This window comes from Lolium rigidum, chromosome 5 (assembly GCF_022539505.1).
Source record: "Lolium rigidum isolate FL_2022 chromosome 5, APGP_CSIRO_Lrig_0.1, whole genome shotgun sequence".
NCBI lineage: Eukaryota > Viridiplantae > Streptophyta > Magnoliopsida > Poales > Poaceae > Lolium > Lolium rigidum.
In genome coordinates, this window is record NC_061512.1 from 270,489,139 (window position 1) to 270,498,795 (window position 9,657).

At 39.6% G+C, this 9,657-nt stretch overlaps 1 long non-coding RNA gene across 6 annotated transcripts; it reads left to right on the forward strand.

The window, feature by feature from the left end:
• The first annotated feature begins 2,414 nt into the window (after positions 1-2,414).
• LOC124654315 lies at positions 2,415-5,830 on the forward strand. Of its 6 annotated transcripts, XR_006988300.1 has the most exons (4): positions 2,415-3,483; positions 3,563-3,620; positions 4,298-4,386; positions 5,773-5,830. It is a non-coding gene; the product is annotated as an uncharacterized LOC124654315 (long non-coding RNA). The 6 variants fall into 6 exon arrangements; XR_006988296.1 differs by having other exon boundaries at positions 2,415-4,164; XR_006988297.1 differs by having other exon boundaries at positions 2,415-3,620.
• The last annotated feature ends 3,827 nt before the right edge of the window (positions 5,831-9,657 follow it).

Below are 9,657 nucleotides of genomic sequence, written 5' to 3' on the forward strand. Positions count from 1 at the left end.
ATCCTCAGCTGCTCATCCACCTCCTCCTTAGAGCGCGACCACGGTTTTCTGTGAATACTGAACAAATTGGTCTGCGGCAAAGGGATTTCCCTCTCATCCCCGTCAGTAAACAACATTCTATAGACAATATATCTAAACTAGAGTCAGTTGTAACAAATTGGTGACTCTTCATAGCAGCAATATCAAGCTTTATAGGAGTTAATTTCTGATCAGTAGGGTCAAGAGGAAGATTTAGATATGTAATAATACGTAAGGCGACAATTCCTCCAAAAATAGGCCCCTTGTTAGATAAACGACGAGCAACAAGAGCACCAAGATGATAAGGTGTCTTTCCAGTAAGTGCAGCAACTAGGAAAGCAAGATGATAACTAGAAATATTGCTAGTGTTCTCCCTACCAAGGATGCTAGTAGCAAGATAGTAAGCGAAATATCTAATGGCAGGGAGTTGAATGTTTCTTATCTTGTCGCGCTGAATGGTGCGGCTATCATCATTGGTAACTTCTCGATAGAGCTCCAGCAAAGCCTTGGGATTATTCTCGATCTTCTTCGCGGTACCTACAGGGGCAATATCCAATGCAACACAAAAATCCTTCAACTTCATATTAATAGGCCTATCATAAATCCTGAATGTAACTGATGGTTTGTAGTGCGTGTTGTTGAACTGAAAGCTTTCAACAAATATTTTAAGTTAGCATGTAGTGTTGCTCCCTCTCATCTTCCATATAGGTGGCCCACATTATTGGTGAGGACCAAGAAATCATCGAGCATCCCTGCATTGCGCAAAAAGTCATAACATGGAAAGGATCAAGCATTAGGGACTCCATTATCCTCTTCAACTTCGAAGCTCGGTGCGATGACATCCTCATTATAGGATCGTCTAATCCGAGTGGATGCCCTTGAGGGCCTCCCCGTGCTTGTCGTCTCTCTTTCCACTACAACATGACAGAGCTTTGGTAACACAGTCATGTAACAGATAGTAAAATTTGTTACAGGTAAAATTACGGTAACACATAATTTGTGTGCCAACTAGCGACAGTAACACAAACTATATAAGACCCATAATTGTGTTACAGAGATATCAAAACTGTAACATGTAAATATGTGTGAGAGGTGATGTGATACAAGTTTATTGATATAGTAACACAGAGATATGTGTTAGCAGGAGTGTGTTACAAACTTTAGTGCGAGTAACACATAATCATGTGTTGACCAATAACGTCACAAGCTCTATTATAGGGTCGATCCCGAGTCTCTTGGGGTCCGCACGAAACTAGAAGGGGGATGCAACAAGGATTCTATTTGACCGACCTGACTCCCATGATTATTTGTGAGTGGTTATATGGAAGAAGATTTCGCAATGTCACTTTTGGTCATACAACAAACCTTCTCATAATACATCTAAAATTGCGTAGGAATCTTGCATGTAATTTCAAGACTAATTTGGCTTGGAATAGCAGGTCGACGTTGTGGGCAACCCTCTCTTTCTTCATAAAATAGATTGCATCCTCCAACGAAAGGTTCTTGGTGGCTATTTATACATTTTTCGAAGAGATTCGCCAAAAATGACAGGTAGGGTACGCTCACCACTTGGGCGCGTCAATAACCAAATGACGTGTTGCCCTAGATTGTGTAATTAAATTCTACATGGCTATATAAATACACAAAAGTGTACGACCATATAAATCCCTAAAGTTGTTAGTTCTTAAGTTATAATAATAGTCTTGCTCTAATAAATAAATAAATAAATAAATAATATTTTCTATTTTCTGTGACACACTTCTATAATTTATTTCTTTTTTCAAACTGTTGGTTGTACAATGTAAAAAATCACATATTATACCGTCTCCTTGTACCTCTCACCAAATTTCGCTCAAGTTATCTATGTATAAATTACATCCTGGCTGAAAGGGGACAATCAGCCCCGTCCCAGGGATTTCAATGTTTTTTCCCGTTAGAGGTAGCTATTTTTCTGATAAGTACTCCTTCCGGTTTCTTTTAATTAATTCGGATTTAGTACAACTTTATGCTAAATTTGAGTCAATTACATAAGACCCGAGGGAATAGATTTAAGGTCCTTTTGGCAAAAAAAAAAATTTGCGCTGCCAATCTGGTTATTTTGGCTGAGACGAAAACCCAGACGAGGGAAAATTTTAGTCCTTTCCGCGAATGTACATTTTTCCCTCCATTAATAGCTCCTATATATTGAGTGATTCTGATGGATCAGCGCAAAACCAATTCGCCGCAATTATCTGATCTACACGCGCGGACTCGCCCACCACTGTGCGCTCCTCGCCGCCGCCCCCATCGCCCTCCCCATCACCGCACCGCACCGCCCCGCATCGCATCCCTAGCCACCACCGCGCCGCCCTGGCCCTCGTACTCACCACCGCGCCGCCCCACCACCACCGTGCGTTCCTTCCCGTCATGCCGGCCGCTCCGTTGTGTCGTTCCCCGTCAGGCCGGTCACCCCGCTAGCTGCTCCCTGTCACATCGATCTGCTCGCGGTCGTGTCTTCTTGCCAAGGTCTGTCCACCCTTCTAGCACGTACATGAATTTTTCAGGCCCCTGCACCAGTAGGTAAATCGACAACCACCGAGTGCTCCCTCTGATTGATGCTTGAGGTTGATTTGGAACATCTTCAGTAATTGCAATATTCGATAACCTGCACGAGGACTTTCCTTTAGGCTAGCGCCTCTGTTATTGTTGCTGTGATGACATGACTTAACTGTCTTTATTGGTAAACTACAAATATCGGTTTGGGACATTTTGGGAACCCCGTCACTTTGGTAATTGCATTTCTAGAAGTCTGAAAATAGGAAAAACTATCAATTTTTGTTCCTAACATTGGCATAGAAGAGGACAAAATCAATATAGGCTACCTGAAACGATCAGTAGAAACAACCTGGAGCTATACCTTTGGGTTCCATTTGTTCAGTTAACTACTACTGACGGGAAATTTGCAACTGCCTTTTAACTGCTCTAAAAAATTATGGATCGGATGAACTCTTTCTTTGTTGTGCAATCCGATTAACCAAGCATACAAGTGAGGCACTCTTTCTCAAGCAGTCAGATCAGTTCTAAGTTATTAGGAGTAGTAACTTAGGCATCTTTGTTCAGTCAACAAGAAAATTTATAAGCTAATAAGTAGCTCTCAGACTAGATTGACACCCACTGTCCTACTCCTATCTTATATTTACCAATTGTTGTCTTGTCTGTTCATGATCTATCTGAAGACTGGGACTAAACTTGTGAATTCTGTAGGAAAATCTCAAATCAAACGATAATGTTATTTCTCGGTTACCACTACTACATGGTAAAACAAAGGTAATGTCAATACATGGCTATATCATTGCTTGTCACTTGGAACTATAATAATAGCATTTCAGTTTGTAGAGAGTCCAATGTGGTGGGCCTGTTGAAGCACGCTCGTCTATGCAACATGATATGTCTGAGGATAATATTTTACTTCTTTCACTCGAACAGGTTATAAGTTCTCTTAGTCATGTGGAAAACATAAAATATACAATAATTACTTGCTTAACATGCCGTGCTTCCAAACCAGGATGGCGAGCATGATAATGTCAATGAAACAAGACCGTTTTATTTATTCTGTGCTTGAGGTAATATTTGCGGGTGTGGATCGTCTGCAGTTCAACTACTACTGTACCCCGTACAGTAGTTGAGATATCTGACGTCCAATGATGTCCAGTTCAATCTAACGGCTCCCCTGCGGATAGACGTCGCAGCAAATTTCTCCCTCCGCGTCGTGTGATCTCATGGCTGCTCTGCCTCTGAGTTCAATCAATTGAATTCAAATTATAAAGTCAGTGCTGCTAGTTCGGTAAGGCCAACAACAATATCTGTCGTTGTGGTAGGATTGGCAGGCGAGAGAACCATTTGTTGGCTGCCGGAGAAGAAGGCCTTTGACGCGGAAGACCTCTGCGGCGACGAGGTCGTCGCTGTAGCTGCGATGGGCGTCGGCAACCATCGGAGCTGCACAGGCTGAGGACACCGTTGGTCCTCTCAGGCAGCGTGGGAGGCGGCCCCACAACCGCTACCATCGCGGCCGTAGGTTCCTCGGCCGGCGGGAGCATGGTGAAAAGGTGGCGCACGATAGTGTTCGTTGGATTAAATTGGACATCGGATATGTTCAATTACTGTACGGTACAGTTAGACTATAACTGTAGAGGAGCCGCACTGAATATTTGCATGCTTTTGAGTTTTGAAGTTGAAGCTTTCTATAGCTCCAGGAAATGAATACCATTCCATCACATGTACTATTATTTTCTCTTTGTAGGTGAGGAAACGACTAATCAGACAGGCAAATCTATTGCAAGACTAGACCAACAGGAGACTACCTAAAAAAGAAGGCGTACTTCACTGAAGGTTAATATCCGCTCTAGATTATTTAGTTCTTTGTGGTAATATATGCTAGGTTGGGATTAAATTAGAGATCATCATTGAATGATAACTAGTGGTGTCACCATAAATATATCCTACTTAACAGGAAATATTTCTTTTGCTCCAAGTTTCATGATTGGTCTAAGTTTACTAGAGTTCACAATTGGTCGGGAGCTATGATAACTCCTCATATGAGAGCAAGTATCCTCAGTTTTATCAAAACCGAGAACCATGGAAAATGTTGATGTTGCACTATTCAGAATATAAAGTTAGGACCTCGTATGGAGTCTTGTCAAATAAACATGGTCTACAAGACTTTAAATATGGACACACGCACCCTGTCGAAGCAAACTAAACGTACTTTTGAGCCATCCATGCACTAAGCTTTCCACTAACACATAAACTAAGCCACTAATTAATCATGGCCACTTCTACCTCCTATAATAACTGTTGGACATCACGGTTAGGCCTAACATGCACATGCACACGGCTAACAACTCAGATGCAGATAACTAAATAACTTATTTATTCTCTTAGCTCTAACGCATCGTCCATGGTCTGGCTTTGGCCTCACGCACCTTGCCGCTTCACACGACCCTTTTGGATCTGAGAGCACGCATCATCATGTCTTGCATGCCTCATCGCACATCAGCTTGACATCTCGCTTTCCGCGTGCCTTAGCTGCAATCTCGCTGGACAAGAACCCCCTAAACTAATTAAGCTACATGCAGGATGCAATAAACATATAGAAATATCGTGGATTTTTCATGCAGCTAGAGCATGTTCAGTTCATGTTGAGGTAGCTGATTGTTAATCTCGATTTCTGATCTTGCTTGGTCGCGCCAGTGAGCAGTACAAGCGACGCATGTGTACTCTTCAGAGTTAGCATCAACTATTGATGTTGCATGTTAATCGGTGGAGTATTCATTGTTGGTTTTTTCCCCCTAAAAAACAGTGCATGCATGTGTATCCATAATGAAGTGAATGGTCGTCATATTCTTCCTTAACTACGATCATGTGTATCAGTGGCATATTGATCATGCAAAATATATCATTATTTTCGTCAAATTATAATATTGATCATTATATAGGTTGGTTCCAAAATATTTGGAGTATCGATCCTGCAACTAAGCCAGCTGGTACCGAGTTAGGTGCTGAGTTTGCGCATATGGACATAGATGAACTTATTCTGGGTAACTAGGATTTGGTTAGGGAAGTATGTGGTTGCGAGATAATTGGTGATGCTTTTACTAAAGGATTTTTAATTGCTCGGCCTTCAGATTTTATAAGTTAATTTTTTTTCTTCTGTATTCTAGAATGAAATTTGTGTATGTTTAATCATATAACAAAAAGTCCAATTTTCTTCTACAGATTCATAAGAAGCATGATTGAGTTGCAGCTGAAGTCTCCGGTTGGATCAAGAATCAAATATTTTGAAGAATCAAATATTAGTTTACATATATTGATATATTGGAGAATGTAATATTATTCACAAGATATTTTTATTTCATTGAACAATCCAAAGACTATGGTGTAATATTCTTCACAACCGTGTTTTCTTTAGTCCAATGTGACGTTCTTGCACAAATTGTATTGGTATTAATTTACTGTAATGCACATGTATGATACGCACATGTGTATTCATACTAAATATCTTGATATTTTCAATTTATGATGTGACAGGCTTCAATAAAATTATTAATTATTTTATCATGTGTAGTTATTGCATTCAACAAATATATATTCCATAAATTTGGGTACCTAATTACGTGTTTTTAATAAAAAAATAAATGCATTAATTATGTTGTGATACTAGGATAGTAGTGTTACTATGGTGTTACTATATTTATAAAACTTGTTACTACAATAATTAGCTATTATGTTACTAAGTATGTTACTATAGTTAAAAAAATATGTTACCACCCATGTTCTATATCTACGGAAATGTGTTACTATTAGTGTTACTATGTTATCAAAAATGTGTTACCGGCACGTGTAGTAACACGTATTATGCATGTTACTACAACATAAATTGTAACACAATTTTGAAGGTACGGTAACAATTACGATATGTGACTAGTGACACCACTTAGTAACACGGCCTAATGGAACACATTTCAAAATATGTTACTATATAGCCTAGTAACACTGTTTTGGACCTGTAGTAACACAAGACTGTGTTACCAAAGCTCTATCCTGTTGTAGTGTTCGAACACTTCTCCAAAGTTATAATTATCCATCTTCCTTTTCTGAAATTTTTCAACAAACATTATAAAAGTTGATTTGGAGACATATAATCGAGGGAAACTACTATAGGAACTTGGTAGAGTACTAAACATGCATCAAAACTAATTTTTAAAACTTAGAACAAGCATGCAAGCTCACTAAACATGTTACCTACATCAGCAAAATATTCAAGATATACTCAACCAAACAAAATTCTATTTGGATAATCGGAGGAGTCACATACCGGAGAGAAAATGTGCCAAATTTCAGACAGAAATCTAGGCTGAGCAAAGAGATCGAGAAATCCTGAGCTCTTGAGCAAAAACGCGAGTGAGAGAAAGTTGGTACAAGTTTTTTCGGGAGAGAGAGTAGAATGGGAGGAAGAGATGAATAAGTGGGGCAAGGAGGGGCCCACACCACAGGGTGGCGCGCCCCCCTCCTTGGCCGCGCCGGCACATGGGGGCAGCCCTGGGGTGCCCCACTGGTCAGCCCCAGGTGCTCCCAGGTAGCTCTTCGAAAAATAAGACCAACGGTATAATTTTTGTAAATTTTTGAAAACTTTGAAAAATGCACATTTCTGGGTGTTAAAATTATTATTACTGGGCAGAAAAAGATTTTGAAATCTCTAAACAACTAAAGCATCTTGCAAATCAAGTAGTGCTACAGCGAGTAAAACAAGTGGAGGAAGAAAGAAATGTTGTTTAGCTCCTCTATGCATATAAAATGTATTTGTTAACAAGGTTGATCAAGTCTTGCCACCAAATAAATTTTACATAGCATAAGAAGAAATAAACCTCAAATCAATCATGTTACCTTGTATTGTATTGATATGGATCCAATCATAATATTTTGATATCCTTCTTTAGGCTCATATATAGCACAATCAATAACTCCCACTTTGATAGTTCTCACATTAGAAATTGTATTAACTCCACATACTTTATCAATCCTCTTGGGAAAATAAACAGTATGTTCCTTGTCATCAACATTGAAAGTAACTTTTCCTTTATTGCAATCAATAACAGCCCCTGCGGTGTTAATAAAAGGTCTTCCAAGAATAATAGACATATTATCAGAGGCGGATCCAGGGGGGGCGAGCGGTGGCCAGGCCCCCCCTATGGCTCGGCCACCCCCATCAAGTTTCAGCGGGGACTAGTAGTAGTAGTACCGAGCGTACGTAGCTTTCCTTAATTGCAATTAGTACGCGGCTATTAGTGGAAGTCCATTAGCACATCGTATTCTTCTAAGAGGCCTAACGTAAGAATGGGCTAACTAGCCAGTCCATCAATGACAACCCCACGATGGTCAGCCACGAGGAGAGTACTCAAAGCCTGCCAAGCCCAACACTACTTGGTACTCCACGATCGGTTTAACTCTATGCAAATAGCAACTTCCCCAGAATCGCTTTGACTCAATTGTCGCCGTCCCCTTAGCCGCCTAGGGCAGCCGCCGCCGGGAGCATTGGACACATCGTCGACCGTCGACGTAATCTCCATGGATCACCATAGTGTGGGTGCCACTTTTAAACGGAAGGCCCTAGGCCCGGCTTTATATATAAAGCCATCACGGCAACCACATAGTCTACCGTCTACGAGCGCCTAAATTTCGGACTTATGATCCGAGTCTCCAACCCGGCGGCATAGGCATCTGATCGACTCACAATCCTCAGACCTAAGGTATGTCATCGTACAAAACTATTGGCTCGTAGTAGCTTGTTAGATTGAATGCAAGTACATACTAATCATTTAATATTTTGATGCATTGGTCTAAAGTTACAAACTACTTATTAGGAACTTTCAGTCTACTTGTATACTAAGCACATTAAAAAGATGAAAATATTGATTGTAATAATGGTGTATTTGTTTTTAAAAGTTTCCTATGCCTTAAGAGCCAAGAGAAATAATTATGTACCACATTTGTATTGTTAGTGTAAATCTGATTGGGAGAGGAGTTAGGTACCATTATATTTCAGTCTACACGCACACTCCTGACTAAAAATAATCTGGTACTAAATTCACAATAAAAGCAGAAAATACGGTACATTATTTTTTGCATTGCCATTCTCGCCCCCCCTATGCTCAAATCCTGGATCCGCCCCTGCATATTATCATCTTCAGGCATTTCCAACACAACAAAATCAGTTAATATTAAGCAATTATTAGTAACTTGAACAGGAACATCCTCACATATACCAACAGAAATAGCAGTAGATTTATCAGCCATTTGCAAAGATATATCAGTTGGTATCAACTTATCGAAATAAAGTCTCTTATAAAGAGAAAAAGGCATAACACTAACACCTGCTCCCAAATCACATAGAGCAGTTCTAACATAATTATTCTTGATGGAACAAGGAATAGTCGGTATACCTGGGTCGCCCAGCCTTCTTTGGAACTTTGCCATTGAAAGAGTAATTAGCAAGCATAGTGGAAATCTCCTCATTAGGAATTTTCCTTTTTTTAGAGACAATATCTTTCATATACTTTGAATAAGGAGGCAATTTAATAGCATCAGTCAAAGGGATTTGCAAGAACAAAGGTTTCATCCAATCACAAAATTTATTATAGTGTTCTTCTTCCTTTGATTTTAGTTTCTTAGCAGGAAAAGGCATTTGCTTTTGAACCCAAGGTTCTCTTTCATTACCATGTTTCTTAGCAATAAAATCTTCTTTAGTATACTTTTTATTTTTAGCATGCTTTTCAGGTTCATCTTCAACTTCTTCTTTATCAGAAGCATCATTCTTATCATTATCTTTATCATGTTCATTACCACTTTCAGTTTCAGCATCGGAAATAGAAATACTATTAGGATCATTAACAGGTTCAGAGGATTCTACAACAGTTTTATGTTTCTTCTTCTTTTTCTTAGAAGGAGCAGTAGGTTCAATTCGTTGAGAATCTTGTTCAACTCTTTTGGGATGCCCCTCAGGATATAGAGGATCCTGAGTAGAAACACCGCCTCTAGTTGTTACTTCATAAGCATGTTTTTCTTTAGAACTATTTTTTAACATGTCATTTTGCACTTTAGTGA